The 19,296-nt window shown below is 48.4% G+C and overlaps 7 non-coding genes and 3 pseudogenes across 7 annotated transcripts; all 10 read right to left on the reverse strand.

The window, feature by feature from the left end:
- Positions 1–2,889: 2,889 nt before the first annotated feature.
- TRNAL-AAG (transfer RNA leucine (anticodon AAG)) lies at positions 2,890–2,971 on the reverse strand. The gene has a single exon. It is a non-coding gene; the product is annotated as a tRNA-Leu (tRNA).
- A 423-nt stretch (positions 2,972–3,394) lies between these two features.
- Positions 3,395–3,476, reverse strand: TRNAS-GCU (transfer RNA serine (anticodon GCU)). Its single transcript has one exon. It is a non-coding gene; the product is annotated as a tRNA-Ser (tRNA).
- Positions 3,477–7,217: 3,741 nt separating this feature from the next.
- Positions 7,218–7,622, reverse strand: LOC146780165 (RNA-binding protein 14 pseudogene; annotated as a pseudogene).
- Positions 7,623–9,087: 1,465 nt separating this feature from the next.
- Positions 9,088–9,169, reverse strand: TRNAL-AAG (transfer RNA leucine (anticodon AAG)). The gene is given in 2 exon segments: positions 9,088–9,122; positions 9,132–9,169. It is a non-coding gene; the product is annotated as a tRNA-Leu (tRNA).
- Positions 9,170–9,592: 423 nt separating this feature from the next.
- TRNAS-GCU (transfer RNA serine (anticodon GCU)) lies at positions 9,593–9,674 on the reverse strand. Its single transcript has one exon. It is a non-coding gene; the product is annotated as a tRNA-Ser (tRNA).
- A 1,785-nt stretch (positions 9,675–11,459) lies between these two features.
- On the reverse strand, positions 11,460–11,864 carry LOC146780168 (RNA-binding protein 14 pseudogene; annotated as a pseudogene).
- Positions 11,865–13,329: 1,465 nt separating this feature from the next.
- TRNAL-AAG (transfer RNA leucine (anticodon AAG)) lies at positions 13,330–13,411 on the reverse strand. The gene has a single exon. It is a non-coding gene; the product is annotated as a tRNA-Leu (tRNA).
- A 2,289-nt stretch (positions 13,412–15,700) lies between these two features.
- Positions 15,701–16,105, reverse strand: LOC146780170 (RNA-binding protein 14 pseudogene; annotated as a pseudogene).
- A 1,466-nt stretch (positions 16,106–17,571) lies between these two features.
- TRNAL-AAG (transfer RNA leucine (anticodon AAG)) lies at positions 17,572–17,653 on the reverse strand. Its single transcript has one exon. It is a non-coding gene; the product is annotated as a tRNA-Leu (tRNA).
- A 423-nt stretch (positions 17,654–18,076) lies between these two features.
- Positions 18,077–18,158, reverse strand: TRNAS-GCU (transfer RNA serine (anticodon GCU)). Its single transcript has one exon. It is a non-coding gene; the product is annotated as a tRNA-Ser (tRNA).
- Positions 18,159–19,296: the final 1,138 nt, after the last annotated feature.

A 19,296-nucleotide genomic window follows, 5' to 3' on the forward strand; every position in this document is an offset into this window, starting at 1 on the left:
CTCTTTATGAGCACAGGAGCACAAATCGTCAAACAAGATTATCACAGAATACACAGAAGTTGCACGTTATATGGATAGGCCCTGGTGGCCACTCAAACCATATACTAAAATAGTGGTATAAGTACCACGAACAGAAAAGGGAAAAGGCCTAGGGCCTCTAGAATCGCTGGGCCTACAAGGAGCTAACGTCAGTTAGTGACCAGGAGGTCCACGGGTGGCGTGTGCAGAGCAAATAGTCACACGCGTGCTCCCATAGGTTTCAATGGGTGCGTAAAAAGTACAAAGTTACTGCAAAAGGAATCTTCCGGATGACCTAGGAACTTAAGATTTGGAACACAGGCACTAGAGATGTATTACTACACATGGGCACCGGAGTACCAGCTTTACCTCACCCACAGGAAGCGGGTGCATAGGCCTCAAAGTGCGTCGGGTTTCTTCTATCTGTTCCGTTGAGCCTGGGACAAAGATGCTGCAGGCGGTCGGTCGGGAAGAGATGCAGTGGATCCAAGAGTGGATCGGAGATGTTGAAGACCTGTAAGCAGAGGGGACAGTGTTCACAGTCACTAGCCAGTGACCAGCGTGGCACCAGGTGGGTACCAGGCGATGTCGGGTGCAAACAGGTGATGAGGGGTAGCTTGTCTCCGCAGCCACGTGGTCCCTGGAGGTCGACGACGTCCAGGAGTCGGCTCACGAGCTGTCCCACGCAGGCTCTCGCTGTCGGCGGTGTCGGCGACTTGATCGAAGCAAACAAGCCTTGGCAAAAGCAATTGTAGGAGGATTCGGAAATCAGCTGTTGGTTCTGACCAGCAAGGTCAGAGGGATTGCTCCTTTGGAGGGGAGCAAGGGCCAGTCTGGAGCAACCAGACCAGCGGTGTTTGTCGTAGATTTCGTCGCCAAGATGGCCACTAGCCAGCGGGCCAGCAACCGGTTAGGCGCGTCGAGTGGCAAAATGCAGAAGGGCCCCACGCAGATCGTGGAGATGCTGGAGGGCTCACCTTTGGTGCAGATGCTGCTCGAGGGTTGGGCTTCTCAGGACCCAAAGCACAACTTGGAGGGAGCCTCGGTTGTTGCACTGGTCAGCTTGTCGTAGTCGTTTCAAGATGGCTGGCTCCACGTGTCTCGGTGCCTCCACGGGTCTCCTCTTTTCAGGGACTGTGGATTGGGCGGTGAGAGGTCTGGAGGTCCAGGTCTTGTCAGTCTCTGGGCTCGGGCTCCGGCGGGAGGCGGCGGCAAAGCAGACGGTGATTCGCTGGATGGTGCTTGCGTTAGCAAGGTGGTCACTCCCTGACCACAGGGGAGATTTTCTTCAGTCTTCTGTGCAGCAGAATGTCGAAGTTCCCGTCTTCTTCTTAGTTTCAAGTTGATTCCAGGATGTCTGAAGTCTTAGGACACAGCTCCTACCTTTAAGCGGATTCTAGGGGCCGGACTACCTGCTAGGTCCCTCCCTAAGGGTGGGACCAGGAAGGGGGGTGGTTACACCCCCAATCCTTTGTCCAGCTCGCCCCAGGCCCGGGACTGGTGTGCCCCAGGACCGGTTTGAACTGGCATATGCACCGAGGCTCCTTGTGAGCCACAGGCATGTCTGGTTTCTTTCAAGCCCTACCTGACCAATACACAAAATCCTGTCTGGGGTGGTGCACGCACCTCCCCTGGCAGGAAACCCTTTGTCCACACCTCCCAAGCTGGAAGGACTCCCAGCAGCAGGAGGGCAGACTTGTGTCTGTGGTGGCAGCATCCATTTTGTGGAGCTGAGGCTATGTCTGATTTTACCCGGGTTTCAGGTACTGTACATGTCGTGTCCCTCTAGAAGGGTGGAATGCTAACCCCGTCGCCAGAATTGGCGAGGGGTTAGTATTCCAATTCGTATGACACCTTACTCGACATGTTTTGATAAAGCCAAACCAAAGATAGCATTTAACCGCGAGGTTCATAATGCACTTAAGAGTATATGGTATGACGATATCTGGAAACAGTAGAAGGAAGTTGTTCCGACCACTGCAGACAGGCTCAGCTCATGCCAGAGCACCATCTCACATGGAACCAAGCACTCTGCCTTCAGGATTGTTAAGGCCTGCCATAGGAGTGACTTATAGGTTACCAGGTGTCCCATTTAAGTTTAGGTATAGGTATACTACACCTAAGTAAGAGGTGATTACACCAACTTACCCCAGCTGAGTGATCAGCCAGTTGTGTCAGATTGTTAGGCCAAGCCTGGGGTGGCATAATACATGCTTCAGCCCCTGGCAGGCCTTGGATACACCAATGCCCTGGGTACCTAGTGTACACTGGTACAGGGGCTGACAGGGTGATCCAACCAATTGGGTATGTACCTAGGGTACATGGAGTCCATTTTACAGAGAGAGCAGATAGCCTGAGAGCCTGAATGGCAGGATCTCAGGCCAACTAAGTCGAAAAACCAGCTAGACACTAGGCAAAAATTTGGGGGTAACCATAGTCAGATATCCACCTTCCTACAATGACGCACAATGATTTATGGCCCATGATTTATGATGTCCAGCTGACAATGCGTGACATCCAATGTGTAATAATGTGTGACAACGATTTATGACCACGGCCCCCCAAGGGGGTGTCAGGGGGAGTTGTACAAGTGTGATTATGTAATAAGTAATAAAAACTGCGGACAACAATTACCACCATATACGACGACTGTTGGTTGTTTTTAGTAATGCAGATGCACAAATATGGTATGGTTCCTGGAATGGGCGCAGTGCGGCCGTTATTGAAAATGCTAATCATGGTAACACGGGGAAAGGAGACTTCACGTTGGAAGGAAGACAGAATGTATTTGATTCCCTGGGTTTTCCTTTAAATGTATGTAAAGCACATAAAGCACATGCCTATATATGAGTGCATTGTTCAAAAGTGAACTGGCAGCGGTGGGATTCGAACCCACGCCTCCGGAGAGACTGGAGCCTTAATCCAGCGCCTTAAACGGCTCGGCCACGCTACCACCTGTACTTCAGGTCGGACATCCATGTCTCAAGTAGTAGAACACCGTGTCCATCTCTCATCTTTTCTTCTTTCAGGAACTGGGGGGCCTTTTTATCCTATATTGCCATTTACCTTGTACTCAAACAAATTAATGGGCAATACAAAACAGAAAGTGAACAACGTTTGAAAAGAAAACAAGAAGAATACTATGGACGTAAGAATCGTCTGCTGTGGGTCATAAATCAGCAAATTCTATCATTTTATAGGAAACACCCCTTGTAAAGAACATTGATCCGGAACACCAAAGCAGCTGCGCGACTGTTACAAATCGCAGAGGAATACAGATGTATTATGCCTTATGGTCCTGCTATGATGCGCCACAGTCTCTGTTATTCGCATGAAATACAATACCCCTGTAAATAATGACAAAACTGTGATATACCGACGAGGGTGGGATTCGAACCCACGCGTGCAGAGCACAATGGATTAGCAGTCCATCGCCTTAACCACTCGGCCACCTCGTCTGACGACGGTGGCAGGTGTCATCCTAGTTCACTGTGTGCTCAGTGCAGGTCCATGGAGCTGTCCTTATTACCTGTAGTCTTTACTGCAGCGCTGATATCCCTAGGAACGTGGAAAGCATTGGACAACTATATTAAGAGAGGAACTTCATTTCCAACCGGCTCTTCAGGCCCTACCAAGAAAGAAGTCACTTATTCCCACGAACAACATTGACATGTGTATGGGGGTGCACTAACACTTCACTTCGAAGCCCGCAGTCTGACTCCTCAAATGCTGGGATATCGGAAGCCAATGATTTTACCACCTTTGCCAGGAGCATGCATTAGAAACCCTCGGCCTTTAATGTTGGCATTGGAAACCGATGGCTAGAAATAAACCTGATCCTTTCGAAAAGGTCAGATTTTTTCACAAGTGTTTCGCCCCATTATTGCTGAAAATATTTGACTACCGTTTTTCACCCTCTTTCTCTTCCAGGTCTGATGCCATATTGACTCATTTTCACGCAAACAAACAGAGCTGAGCGGCCCAGGTTGCTTTATTGGGTTGTCATTCTGTGCCTCATTTGTGCCGGTGCTTTCCGGGGCTCAGCACAGGCACGTATTTCAGAGGGCCGGAACTATAAATCTCTTCTTCCGCACTCAGAATTCCCAATAACTTTTCAAAATCAACACGCCTGCTGGGATGACTGCCTGATCTGTCTTCACAGCCTGGCCCTCTCAGAGTCAGGCATGATGCATGTGTCTAGTGGAGGCATGGTGCATGTGCTACTTTTCGGGTCCCTGAGCCTGCCGGTACTGAGCACAGACGTCTACTCAAGTTCTGTCTTGTGCAGTTGTAACGTGCTGGCAATTGTCTGGCATGGGGCGAGCATTTTCACAGGACCGATTCACAAAGCTGTGGGTTACACCCAAACATACAGATTCAGTTCATTAAGCACTATCTGTGGGTAGTTTCTTTAGGCATAAGACGCAAGTATGTTCTACGCCCAAAGATTCAAGATGACGTTATTTAAACCTGGAGTATGAGGACCTATCCCAAAAGGTTTAGTGAATCGTACCCAATAAATTGGTCAACTCACAAAACTTTAAACCCTAAGAATTAAGGCTGCGGTCTGCACAATATGGTCTAATTGACGGTTCACAAATATACTTCCCAACGAGAGAACGGCTTTCACCAGGGCCTGGTTGAAACCATATGATCTACATGGGATAGTACTAGCGAAAACACGGTTGGTCTAAAATCTTGTTAGATAGTCGACGACCGCCCCCCTTCTCCACACAACCTTCCTACAGTAGTCAAGTTTGGCACATGAAGTTTATCATTTGACAGAGCACGTACTTTTGATTTAACGACATTAATGTACTGCATCTCAGTCCCCAGAGCTTAATCGACAATCCGAGAAACAGCTTTAAATACACGATTTACAATCTAGGAACCGTCGGAAGGCCAGGTGCATTTTAAAATCCATGCCTGGTAATCTTCCTAACATAGGTAGGCTGTTGCGCTAATCTGGTGGGGATTCAACTACATGTCCACTATTAGCGATTAGCTTCCGTACAAGACACATACTAATTCTTGGAAACCAAAAGTTTAAAGACTAAGAGAGGAAATGATGCCTGTGTCCGAGACTAGCGCAACAAACGCCGGTTAATGTTTCGAAACACTGGTTTAGGAGACAACTTTGTTGTTTAGTGGGAGATTAGTTGGTGGATGTAAATGTGTGGTCGTGGCTGTTTGAGTGCATGGGTCTGATCTTTTGGGGTCCCGGGGAATTAAAATTGTTTGCTCTAGAACCTGCGACTGAAGAGACAGTGAGAGGTGCTGCGGTCAGTAAGCGGTAGGAAGGTCAATACTCCTTTACCTTTCACGATATCGCATTCCACCACTGTGAGAAGTTGGCCTGGTATATGATGCTCACTAGGTAAAGTGATCACCTTGTACCATGCCAAGCAACCCTTATGGTGTGGTTGTAAGTCAACCTTTTCGGACTAGCTGCCCTAGTGGTAGCGTAGGCTAAGCAGTCTTTGAGGCTAAACTCGTGAAGCGTGTTAAGCCAGCTGTTTTACCAAATGTAACCCCCTTTTATACCAATGAAAGGACACCACACAGATATATATTAAAAATATATACGTATTTATTTCTCAAAGTAACCCCTAGTCTCTTTATGATCACCGGAGCACAAATCGTCAAACAAGATTACAGTAGAATACACAGAAGTTGCACTTTATATGGATAGGCCCTGGTGGCCGCTCAAACCATATACTAAAATAGTGGTATAAGTACCACGAACAGAAAAGGGAAAAGGCCTAGGGCCTCTAGAATCGCTGGGCCTACAAGGAGCTAACTTCAGTTAGTGACCAGGAGGTCCACGGGTGGCGTGTGCAGAGCAAATAGTCACACGCGTGCTCCCATAGGTTTCAATGGGTGCGTAAAAAGTACAAAGTTACTGCAAAGAGGATCTTCCGGATGGACTAGGAACTCAAGATTTGGAACACAGGCACTAGAGATGTAATACTACACTTGGGCACAGGAGTGCCAGCTTTACCTCACCCACAGGAAGCGGGTGCATAGGCCTCGAAGTGCGTCGGGTTTCTTCTATCTGTTCCGTGGAGCTTGAAGACAAAGATGCTGCAGGCGGTCGGTCCGGGAGAGATGCAGTGGATCCAAGAGTGGATCGGAGATGTTGAAGACCTATAAGCAGAGGGGACAGTGTTCACAGTCACTAGCCAGTGACCAGCGTGGCACCGGGTGGGTACCAGGCAATGTCGGGTGCAAACAGGAGGAAAGGTGTAGCTTGTCTCTGCAGCCACGTGTTCCCTGGAGGTCGACGATGTCCAGGAGTCGGTTCACGAGCTGTCCCACGCAGGCTCTCGCTGTCGGCGGTGTCGGCGACTTGATCGAAGCAAACAAGCCTTGGCAAAAGCAATTGTTGTGGAGAACAAGATAAGCTGATGGTTCTGACCAGCAAGGTCAGAAGGACTGCTCCTTTGGAGGGGAGCAAGGGCCAGTCTGGAGCAACCAGACCAGCGGTGTATTTTGTAAAGTTCGTCGCCAAGATGGCTACTAGCCAGCGGGCCAGCAACCGGATAGGCGCGTCGAGTGGCAAAATGCAGAAGGGCCCCACGCAGATCGTGGAGATGCTGGAGGGCTCACCTTTGGTGCAGATGCTGCTCGAGGGTTGGGCTTCTCAGATCCCAAAGCACAACTTGGAGGGAGCCTCGGTTGTTGCACTTGTCAGCTTGTCGTGGTCGTTTCAAGATGGCTGGCTCCACGTGTCTCGGTGCCTCCACGGGTCTCTTCTTTTCAGGGACTGTGGATCGGGCGGTGAGAGGTCTGGAGGTCCAGGTCTTGTCAGTCTCTGGGCTCGGGCTCCGGCGGGAGGCGGCGGCAAAGCAGACGTTGATTCGCTGGATGGTGCTTGCGTTAGCAAGGTGGTCACTCCCTGACCACAGGGGAGATTGGCTTCAGTCCTCTGTGCAGCAGAGCGTCGAAGTTCCCGTCTTCTTCTTAGTTTTAAGTTGATTCCAGGATGTCTGAAGTCTTAGGACAAAGCTCCTACCTTTAAGCGGATTCTAGGGGCCGGACTAGCGCAACAAACGCCGGTTAATGTTTCGAAACACTGGCTTAGGAGACAACTTTGTTGTTTAGTGGGAGATTAGTCGGTGGATGTAAATGTGTGGTCGTGGCTGTTTGAGTGCATGGGTCTGATCTTTTGGGGTCCCGGGGAATTAAAATTGTTTGCTCTAGAACCTGCGACTGAAGAGACAGTGAGAGGTGCTGCGGTCAGTAAGCGGTAGGAAGGTCAATACGCCTTTACCTTTCACGATATCGCATTCCACCACCCTGCCGTAGTTCTCGAAAAGGTTGCGCAGCTCGGTGGCGGTGCACGAGGTGCTGACGTTGCCCACGAACATCTTCCAGGTGTTGAGAGGCCGCGGTTTGCTCAGTTCCACCACCATCTTTCGGCCATTCAGCTCGCGGCCGTTGAGTGCCGCTATAGCGGCCAGGGCCCGGTCCTCTTCCCGCATGTGAACGAAGGCGAATTGCTTCATGACTGCACAGCTCACCACTGTGCCGTGGTGCTCGAAGAGCGCGCTCAGCTCTTCCTGCGTCGTCTGCTCGTCAACGTTGCCCACAAAGATCTTCATCTTGATGCGTGTAAAGAACTGTGTGAATCGGAAAGGGAGCAAAGACGCAAAATATTTAATTCTACGACGGCGCAGACGCCCACCCCCCAAGCCCTTGTGACGCCCCAAAAATACAAAATGGATGCGATGTTCTAATTACCACCCGCCACCCTTTATGGTCTTATGCGTCTCAGACATGGTGTCAGCGCCTGAACGGCGACAAGATGATAATTGCGCAGCTGCGGCGACAACTACGGCGCGGACGGCGGAGACTGACCGCTGCTCTCCCCCTCCCTGCTCAGTCTGTTCTTCCGAGTATCCCTTCCACAAGAACCGCTCGACTTTCTTGCTTCCTCAGCCCCGTTCTGTAAAATGGCGTCAGACGGCTAGGTTGTCACAGGAAAAAGGAACAAGAGCGATAACTGAAAAATAGCGGACAACACAAAGCGCCTTTCACGGGACTCGTGGTGCCGGAGTCACACTAACTCACGTTTAGAGGGACAGGAAGTCTTTGTGTAATAACAGGTAGAAACAACTAGCAGAGCCTTCGCTAGCCGAGACGTAAATAAACAGAGAACGTCCCTGTAAAAAAAAAAAAAATAAACACGCCCACCAGCGAAAAAAGGGACGGCCTGGAAAAAAGAGAACGATTCGAAAAAACACGCCCCCGAATCCGAAAAGGACGGGGCTTGTTTGGAGAGACAAACCTCTTCTCCAATGGCTGACCAGCATTTAAGAGGCCAGCCAATGGAGAAGAGGAGAGAAGAGAGGCGGGTTCAAGCCCCTCTTCTCCAAGTCATTAAATCTCGCGAGCGAGACTGCGCAAGCGCATCCTTCGCTAGCCGAGACCTAACGAGAAGACCGTCTTCTGCTATAAAGTGCAAAGATGCAGGCAGAGCCACACCACAGTTACTAACAAGGAGGTAAAAATGAAACTAAAAATAGCACAAGAGAACCCCTTAGCTCCAGGAGTCGGCTAGGTGTAGGGAAGATATTACTGGGATTGTTTTGTCCACCAATCCCCGAGATGGGCCTGCTGAGCGCCTGCCTCTAAATCACGACACGGGTAGCTAACGAAAGTGGGACACAGGCAGGGCAGGAATTAACAAAGTACTTTTTTAAAACAAGAGTTAAAGAAAAATAGACCTTTTTATGAAACGGATTTACGAGAGAAAAAACATTGGCTCTTTTCGTGCTACTGCAGGTAGAACTGGTTTGTCAAAAGTGGCTGCCAATGCTCCGACCCTACACTTCCAACCCATACCCTTGGATGCCACTTGCAGTTCTGTGATGTCACACGCGTCGTCATCTGCGACACAAGGAGCCATGGTTCACTCGTGAAAATGCTAATCATGGTAACACGGGGAAAGGAGACTTCACGTTGGAAGGAAGACAGAATGTATTTGATTCCCTGGGTTTTCCTTTAAATGTATGTAAAGCACATAAAGCACATGCCTATATATGAGTGCATTGTTCAAAAGTGAACTGGCAGCGGTGGGATTCGAACCCACGCCTCCGGAGAGACTGGAGCCTTAATCCGGCGCCTTAGACCGCTCGGCCACGCTACCACCTGTACTTCAGGTCGGACATCCATGTCTCAAGTAGTAGAACATCCTGTCCATCTCTCATCTTTTCTTCTTTCAGGAACTGGGGGGCCTTTTTATCCTATATTGCCATTTACCTTGTACTCAAACAAATTAATGGGCAATACAAAACAGAAAGTGAACAACGTTTGAAAAGAAAACAAGAAGAATACTATGGACGTAAGAATCGTCTGCTGTGGGTCATAAATCAGCAAATTCTATCATTTTATAGGAAACACCCCTTGTAAAGAACATTGATCCGTAACACCAAAGCAGCTGCGCGACTGTTACAAATCGCAGAGGAATACAGATGTATTATGCCTTATGGTCCTGCTATGATGCGCCACAGTCTCTGTTATTCGCTTGAAATACAATACCCCTGTAAATAATGACAAAACTACGATGTACCGACGAGGGTGGGATTCGAACCCACGCGTGCAGAGCACAATGGATTAGCAGTCCATCGCCTTAACCACTCGGCCACCTCGTCTGACGACGGTGGTAGGTGTCATCCTAGTTCACTGTGTGCTCAGTGCAGGTCCATGGAGCTGTCCTTATTACCTGTAGTCTTTACTGCAGCGCAGATATCCCTAGGAACGTGGAAAGCATTGGACAACTATATTAAGAGAGGAACTTCATTTCCAACCGGCTCTTCAGGCCCTACCAAGAAAGAAGTCACTTATTCCCACGAACAACATTGACATGTGTATGGGGGTGCACTAACACTTCACTTCGAAGCCCGCAGTCTGACTCCTCAAATGCTGGGATATCGGAAGCCAATGATTTTACCACCTTTGCCAGGAGCATGCATTAGAAACCCTCGGCCTTTAATGTTGGCATTGGAAACCGATGGTGAGAAATAAACCTGCTCCTTTCGAAAAGGTCAGATTTTTTCACAAGTGTTTCGCCCCATTATTGCTGAAAATATTTGACTACCGTTTTTCACCCTCTTTCTCTTCCACGTCTGATGCCATATTGACTCATTTTCACGCAAACAAACAGAGCTGAGCGGCCCAGGTTGCTTTATTGGGTTGTCATTCTGTGCCTCATTTGTGCCGGTGCTTTCCGGGGCTCAGCACAGGCACGTATTTCAGAGGGCCGGAACTATAAATCTCTTCTTCCGCACTCAGAATTCCCAATAACTTTTCAAAATCAAAACGCCTGCTGGAATGACTGCCTGATCTGTCTTCACAGCCTGGCCCTCTCAGAGTCAGGCATGATGCATGTGTCTAGTGGAGGCATGGTGCATGTGCTACTTTTCGGGTCCCTGAGCCTGCCGGTACTGAGCACAGACGTCTACTCAAGTTCTGTCTTGTGCAGTTGTAACGTGCTGGCAATTGTCTGGCATGGGGCGAGCATTTTCACAGGACCGATTCACAAAGCTGTGGGTTACACCCAAACATACAGATTCAGTTCATTAAGCACTATCTGTGGGTAGTTTCTTTAGGCATAAGACGCAAGTATGTTCTACGCCCAAAGATTCAAGATGACGTTATTTAAACCTGGAGTATGAGGACCTATCCCAAAAGGTTTAGTGAATCGTACCCAATAAATTGGTCAACTCACAAAACTTTAAACCCTAAGAATTAAGGCTGCTGTCTGGACAATATGGTCTAATTGACGGTTCACAAATATACTTCCCATCGAGAGAACGGCTTTCACCAGGGCCTGGTTGAAACCATATGATCTACATGGGATAGTACTAGCGAAAACACGGTTGGTCTAAAATCTTGTTAGATAGTCGACGACCGCCCCCCTTCTCCACACAACCTTCCTACAGTAGTCAAGTTTGGCACATGAAGTTTATCATTTGACAGAGCACGTACTTTTGATTTAACGACATTAATGTACTGCATCTCAGTCCCCAGAGCTTAATCGACAATCCGAGAAACAGCTTTAAATACACGATTTACAATCTAGGAACCGTCGGAAGGCCAGGTGCATTTTAAAATCCATGCCTGGTAATCTTCCTAACATAGGTAGGCTGTTGCGCTAATCTGGTGGGGATTCAACTACATGTCCACTATTAGCGATTAGCTTCCGTACAAGACACATACTAATTCTTGGAAACCAAAAGTTTAAAGACTAAGAGAGGAAATGATGCCTGTGTCCGAGACTAGCGCAACAAACGCCGGTTAATGTTTCGAAACACTGGCTTAGGAGACAACTTTGTTGTTTAGTGGGAGATTAGTTGGTGGATGTAAATGTGTGGTCGTGGCTGTTTGAGTGCATGGGTCTGATCTTTTGGGGTCACGGGGAATTAAAATTGTTTGCTCTAGAACCTGCGACTGAAGAGACAGTGAGAGGTGCTGCGGTCAGTAAGCGGTAGGAAGGTCAATACTCCTTTACCTTTCACGATATCGCAGTCCACCACCCTGCCGTAGTTCTCGAAAAGGTTGCGCAGCTCGGTGGCGGTGCACGAGGCGCTGACGTTGCCCACGAACACCTTCCAGGTGTTGAGAGGCCGCGGTTTGCTCAGTTCCACCACCATCTTTCGGCCATTCAGCTCGCGGCCGTTGAGTGCCGCTATAGCGGCCAGGGCCCGGTCCTCTTCCCGCATGTGAACGAAGGCGAATTGCTTCATGACTGCACAGCTCACCACTGTGCCGTGGTGCTCGAAGAGCGCGCTCAGCTCTTCCTGCGTCGTTTGCTCGTCAACGTTGCCCACAAAGATCTTCATCTTGATGCGTGTAAAGAACTGTGTGAATCGGAAAGGGAGCAAAGACGCAAAATATTTCTTTCTATGACGGCGCGGACGCCCACCCCCCAAGCCCTTGTGACGCCCCAAAAATACAAAATGGATGCGATGTTCTAATTACCACCCGCCACCCTTTATGGTCTTATGCGTCTCAGACATGGTGTCAGCGCCTGAACGGCGACAAGATGATAATTGCGCAGCTGCGGCGACAACTACGGCGCGGACGGCGGAGACTGACCGCTGCTCTCCCCCTCCCTGCTCAGTCTGTTCTTCCGAGTATCCCTTCCACAAGAACCGCTCGACTTTCTTGCTTCCTCAGCCCCGTTCTGTAAAATGGCGTCAGACGGCTAGGTTGTCACAGGAAAAAGGAACAAGAGCGATAACTGAAAAATAGCGGACAACACAAAGCGCCTTTCACGGGACTCGTGGTGCCGGAGTCACACTAACTCACGTTTAGAGGGACAGGAAGTCTTTGTGTAATAACAGGTAGAAACAACTAGCAGAGCCTTCGCTAGCCGAGACATAAATAAACAGAGAACGTCCCTGTAAAAAAAAAAAAAATAAACACGCCCACCAGCGAAAAAAGGGACGGCCTGGAAAAAAGAGAACGATTCGAAAAAACACGCCCCCGAGTCCGAAAAGGACGGGGCTTGTTTGGAGAGACAAACCTCTTCTCCAATGGCTGACCAGCATTTAAGAGGCCAGCCAATGGAGAAGAGGAGAGAAGAGAGGCGGGTTCAAGCCCCTCTTCTCCAAGTCATTAAATCTCGCGAGCGAGACTGCGCTAGCGCATCCTTCGCTAGCCGAGACCTAACGAGAAGACCGTCTTCTGCTATAAAGTGCAAAGATGCAGGCAGAGCCACACCACAGTTACTAACAAGGAGGTAAAAATGAAACTAAAAATAGCACAAGAGAACCCCTTAGCTCCAGGAGTCGGCTAGGTGTAGGGAAGATATTACTGGGATTGTTTTGTCCACCAATCCCCGAGATGGGCCTGCTGAGCACCTGCCTCTAAATCAGGACACGGGTAGCTAACGAAAGTGGGACACAGGCAGGCCAGGAATTAACAAAGTACTTTTTTAAAACAAGAGTTAAAGAAAAATAGACCTTTTTATGAAACGGATTTACGAGAGAAAAAACATTGGCTCTTTTCGTGCTACTGCAGGTAGAACTGGTTTGTCAAAAGTGGCTGCCAATGCTCCGACCCTACACTTCCAACCCATACCCTTGGATGCCACTTGCAGTTCTGTGATGTCACACGCGTCGTCATCTGCGACACAAGGAGCCATGGTTCACTCGTGAAAATGCTAATCATGGTAACACGGGGAAAGGAGACTTCACTTTGGAAGGAAGACAGAATGTATTTGATTCCCTGGGTTTTCCTTTAAATGTATGTACAGCACATAAAGCACATGCCTATATATGAGTGCATTGTTCAAAAGTGAACTGGCAGCGGTGGGATTCGAACCCACGCCTCCGGAGAGACTGGAGCCTTAATCCAGCGCCTTAGACCGCTCGGCCACGCTACCACCTGTACTTCAGGTCGGACATCCATGTCTCATGTAGTAGAACACCGTGTCCATCTCTCGTCTTTTCTTCTGTCAGGAACTGGGGGGCATTTTTATCCTATATTGCCATTTACCTTGTACTCAAACAAATTAATGGGCAATACAAAACAGAAAGTGAACAACGTTTGAAAAGAAAACAAGAAGAATACTATGGACGTAAGAATCGTCTGCTGTGGGTCATAAATCACCTAATTCTATCATTTTATAGGAAACACCCCTTGTAAAGAACATTGATCCGGAACACCAAAGCAGCTGCGCGACTGTTACAAATCGCAGAGGAATAGAGATGTATTATGCCTTATGGTCCTGCTATGATGCGCCACAGTCTCTGTTATTCGCTTGAAATACAATACCCCTGTAAATAATGACAAAACTACGATGTACCGACGAGGGTGGGATTCGAACCCACGCGTGCAGAGCACAATGGATTAGCAGTCCATCGCCTTAACCACTCGACCACCTCGTCTGACGACGGTGGTAGGTGTCATCCTAGTTCACTGTGTGCTCAGTGCAGGTCCATGGAGCTGTCATTATTACCTGTAGTCTTTACTGCAGCGCTGATATCCCTAGGAACGTGGAAAGCATTGGACAACTATATTAAGAGAGGAACTTCATTTCCAACCGGCTCTTCAGGCCCTACCAAGAAAGAAGTCACTTATTCCCACGAACAACATTGACATGTGTATGGGGGTGCACTAACACTTCACTTCGAAGCCCGCAGTCTGACTCCTCAAATGCTGGGATATCGGAAGCCAATGATTTTACCACCTTTGCCAGGAGCATGCATTAGAAACCCTCGGCCTTTAATGTTGGCATTGGAAACCGATGGCGAGAAATAAACCTGCTCCTTTCGAAAAGGTCAGATTTTTTCACAAGTGTTTCGCCTCATTATTGCTGAAAATATTTGACTACCGTTTTTCACCCTCTTTCTCTTCCAGGTCTGATGCCATATTGACTCATTTTCACGCAAACAAACAGAGCTGAGCGGCCCAGGTTGCTTTATTGGGTTGTCATTCTGTGCCTCATTTGTGCCGGTGCTTTCCGGGGCTCAGCACAGGCACGTATTTCAGAGGGCCGGAACTATAAATCTCTTCTTCCGCACTCAGAATTCCCAATAACTTTTCAAAATCAACACGCCTGCTGGGATGACTGCCTGATCTGTCTTCACAGCCTGGCCCTCTCAGAGTCAGGCATGATGCATGTGTCTAGTGGAGGCATGGTGCATGTGCTACTTTTCGGGTCCCTGAGCCTGCCGGTACTGAGCACAGACGTCTACTCAAGTTCTGTCTTGTGCAGTTGTAACGTGCTGGCAATTGTCTGGCATGGGCGAGCATTTTCACAGGACCGATTCACAAAGCTGTGGGTTACACCCAAACATACAGATTCAGTTCATTAAGCACTATCTGTGGGTAGTTTCTTTAGGCATAAGGCGCAAGTATGTTCTACGCCCAAAGATTCAAGATGACGTTATTTAAACCTGGAGTATGAGGACCTATCCCAAAAGGTTTAGTGAATCGTACCCAATAAATTGGTCAACTCACAAAACTTTAAACCCTAAGAATTAAGGCTGCGGTCTGGACAATATGGTCTAATTGACGGTTCACAAATATACTTCCCATCGAGAGAACGGCTTTCACCAGGGCCTGGTTGAAACCATATGATCTACATGGGATAGTACTAGCGAAAACACGGTTGGTCTAAAATCTTGTTAGATAGTCGACGACCGCCCCCCTTCTCCACACAACCTTCCTACAGTAGTCAAGTTTGGCACATGAAGTTTATCATTTGACAGAGCACGTACTTTTGATTTAACGACATTAATGTACTGCATCTCAGTCCCCAGAGCTTAATCGACAATCCGAGAAACAGCTTTAAATACACGATTTACAATCTAGGAACCGTCGGAAGGCCAGGTGCATTTTAAAATCCATGCCTGGTAATCTTCCTAACATAGGTAGGCTGTTGCACTAATCTGGTGGGGATTCAACTACATGTCCACTATTAGCGATTAGCTTCCGTACAAGACACATACTAATTCTTGGAAACCAAAAGTTTAAAGACTAAGAGAGGAAATGATGCCTGTGTCCGAGACTAGCGCAACAAACGCCGGTTAATGTTTCGAAACACTGGCTTAGGATACAACTTTGTTGTTTAGTGGGAGATTAGTTGGTGGATGTAAATGTGTGGTCGTGGCTGTTTGAGTGCATGGGTCTGATCTTTTGGGGTCACGGGGAATTAAAATTGTTTGCTCTAGAACCTGCGACTGAAGAGACAGTGAGAGGTGCTGTGGTCAGTAAGCGGCAGGAAGGTCAATACTCCTTTACCTTTCACGATATCGCATTCCACCACCCTGCCGTAGTTCTCGAAAAGGTTGCGCAGCTCGGTGGCGGTGCACGAGGCGCTGACGTTGCCCACGAACACCTTCCAGGTGTTGAGAGGCCGCGGTTTGCTCAGTTCCACCACCATCTTTCGGCCATTCAGCTCGCGGCCGTTGAGTGCCGCTATAGCGGCCAGGGCCCGGTCCTCTTCCCGCATGTGAACGAAGGCGAATTGCTTCATGACTGCACAGCTCACCACTGTGCCGTGGTGCTCGAAGAGCGCGCTCAGCTCTTCCTGCGTCGTTTGCTCGTCAACGTTGCCCACAAAGATCTTCATCTTGATGCGTGTAAAGAACTGTGTGAATCGGAAAGGGAGCAAAGACGCAAAATATTTCTTTCTATGACGGCGCGGACGCCCACCCCCCAAGCCCTTGTGACGCCCCAAAAATACAAAATGGATGCGATGTTCTAATTACCACCCGCCACCCTTTATGGTCTTATGCGTCTCAGACATGGTGTCAGCGCCTGAACGGCGACAAGATGATAATTGCGCAGCTGCGGCGACAACTACGGCGCGGACGGCGGAGACTGACCGCTGCTCTCCCCCTCCCTGCTCAGTCTGTTCTTCCGAGTATCCCTTCCACAAGAACCGCTCGACTTTCTTGCTTCCTCAGCCCCGTTCTGTAAAATGGCGTCAGACGGCTAGGTTGTCACAGGAAAAAGGAACAAGAGCGATAACTGAAAAATAGCGGACAACACAAAGCGCCTTTCACGGGACTCGTGGTGCCGGAGTCACACTAACTCACGTTTAGAGGGACAGGAAGTCTTTGTGTAATAACAGGTAGAAACAACTAGCAGAGCCTTCGCTAGCCGAGACATAAATAAACAGAGAACGTCCCTGTAAAAAAAAAAAAAAATAAACACGCCCACCAGCGAAAAAAGGGACGGCCTGGAAAAAAGAGAACGATTCGAAAAAACACGCCCCCGAGTCCGAAAAGGACGGGGCTTGTTTGGAGAGACAAACCTCTTCTCCAATGGCTGACCAGCATTTAAGAGGCCAGCCAATGGAGAAGAGGAGAGAAGAGAGGCGGGTTCAAGCCCCTCTTCTCCAAGTCATTAAATCTCGCGAGCGAGACTGCGCTAGCGCATCCTTCGCTAGCCGAGACCTAACGAGAAGACCGTCTTCTGCTATAAAGTGCAAAGATGCAGGCAGAGCCACACCACAGTTACTAACAAGGAGGTAAAAATGAAACTAAAAATAGCACAAGAGAACCCCTTAGCTCCAGGAGTCGGCTAGGTGTAGGGAAGATATTACTGGGATTGTTTTGTCCACCAATCCCCGAGATGGGCCTGCTGAGCACCTGCCTCTAAATCAGGACACGGGTAGCTAAGGAAAGTGGGACACAGGCAGGCCAGGAATTAACAAAGTACTTTTTTAAAACAAGAGTTAAAGAAAAATAGACCTTTTTATGAAACGGATTTACGAGAGAAAAAACATTGGCTCTTTTCGTGCTACTGCAGGTAGAACTGGTTTGTCAAAAGTGGCTGCCAATGCTCCGACCCTACACTTCCAACCCATACCCTTGGATGCCACTTGCAGTTCTGTGATGTCACACGCGTCGTCATCTGCGACACAAGGAGCCATGGTTCACTGGTGAAAATGCTAATCATGGTAACACGGGGAAAGGAGACTTCACGTTGGAAGGAAGACAGAATGTATTTGATTCCCTGGGTTTTCCTTTAAATGTATGTACAGCACATAAAGCACATGCCTATATATGAGTGCATTGTTCAAAAGTGAACTGGCAACGGTGGGATTCGAACCCACGCCTCCGGAGAGACTGGAGCCTTAATCCAGCGCCTTAGACCGCTCGGCCACGCTACCACCTGTACTTCAGGTCGGACATCCATGTCTCATGTAGTAGAACACCGTGTCCATCTCTCGTCTTTTCTTCTGTCAGGAACTGGGGGGCATTTTTATCCTATATTGCCATTTACCTTGTACTCAAACAAATTAATGGGCAATACAAAACAGGAAGTGAACAACGTTTGAAAAGAAAACAAGAAGAATACTATGGACGTAAGAATCGTCTGCTGTGGGTCATAAATCAGCAAATTCTATCATTTTATAGGAAACACCCCTTGTAAAGAACATTGATCGGTAACACCAAAGCAGCTGCGCGACTGTTACAAATCGCAGAGGAATACAGATGTATTATGCCTTATGGTCCTGCTATGATGCGCCACAGTCTCTGTTATTCGCATGAAATACAATACCCCTGTAAATAATGACAAAACTGCGATGTACCGACGAGGGTGGGATTCGAACCCACGCGTGCAGAGCACAATGGATTAGCAGTCCATCGCCTTAACCACTCGGCCACCTCGTCTGACGACGGTGGCAGGTGTCATCCTAGTTCACTGTGTGCTCAGTGCAGGTCCATGGAGCTGTCCTTATTACCTGTAGTCTTTACTGCAGCGCTGATATCCCTAGGAACGTGGAATGCATTGGACAACTATATTAAGAGAGGAACTTCATTTCCAACCGGCTCTTCAGGCCCTACCAAGAAAGAAGTCACTTATTCCCACGAACAACATTGACATGTGTATGGGGGTGCACTAACACTTCACTTCGAAGCCCCGCAGTCTGACTCCTCAAATGCTGGGATATCGGAAGCCAATGACTTTACCACCTTTGCCAGGAGAATGCATTAGAAACCCTCGGCCTTTAATGTTGGCATTGGAAACCGATGGCGAGAAATAAACCTGCTCCTTTCGAAAAGGTCAGATTTTTTCACAAGTGTTTCGCCTCATTATTGCTGAAAATATTTGACTACCGTTTTTCACCCTCTTTCTCTTCCAGGTCTGATGCCATATTGACTCATTTTCACGCAAACAAACAGAGCTGAGCGGCCCAGGTTGCTTTATTGGGTTGTCATTCTGTGCCTCATTTGTGCCGGTGCTTTCCGGGGCTCAGCACAGGCACGTATTTCAGAGGGCCGGAACTATAAATCTCTTCTTCCGCACTCAGAATTCCCAATAACTTTTCAAAATCAACACGCCTGCTGGGATGACTGCCTGATCTGTCTTCACAGCCTGGCCCTCTCAGAGTCAGGCATGATGCATGTGTCTAGTGGAGGCATGGTGCATGTGCTACTTTTCGGGTCCCTGAGCCTGCCGGTACTGAGCACAGACGTCTACTCAAGTTCTGTCTTGTGCAGTTGTAACGTGCTGGCAATTGTCTGGCATGGGCGAGCATTTTCACAGGACCGATTCACAAAGCTGTGGGTTACACCCAAACATACAGATTCAGTTCATTAAGCACTATCTGTGGGTAGTTTCTTTAGGCATAAGACGCAAGTATGTTCTACGCCCAAAGATTCAAGATGACGTTATTTAAACCTGGAGTATGAGGACCTATCCCAAAAGGTTTAGTGAATCGTACCCAATAAATTGGTCAACTCACAAAACTTTAAACCCTAAGAATTAAGGCTGCGGTCTGGACAATATGGTCTAATTGACGGTTCA

This window comes from Triturus cristatus, chromosome 12, assembly GCF_964204655.1.
Source record: "Triturus cristatus chromosome 12, aTriCri1.1, whole genome shotgun sequence".
Taxonomy (NCBI): domain Eukaryota; kingdom Metazoa; phylum Chordata; class Amphibia; order Caudata; family Salamandridae; genus Triturus; species Triturus cristatus.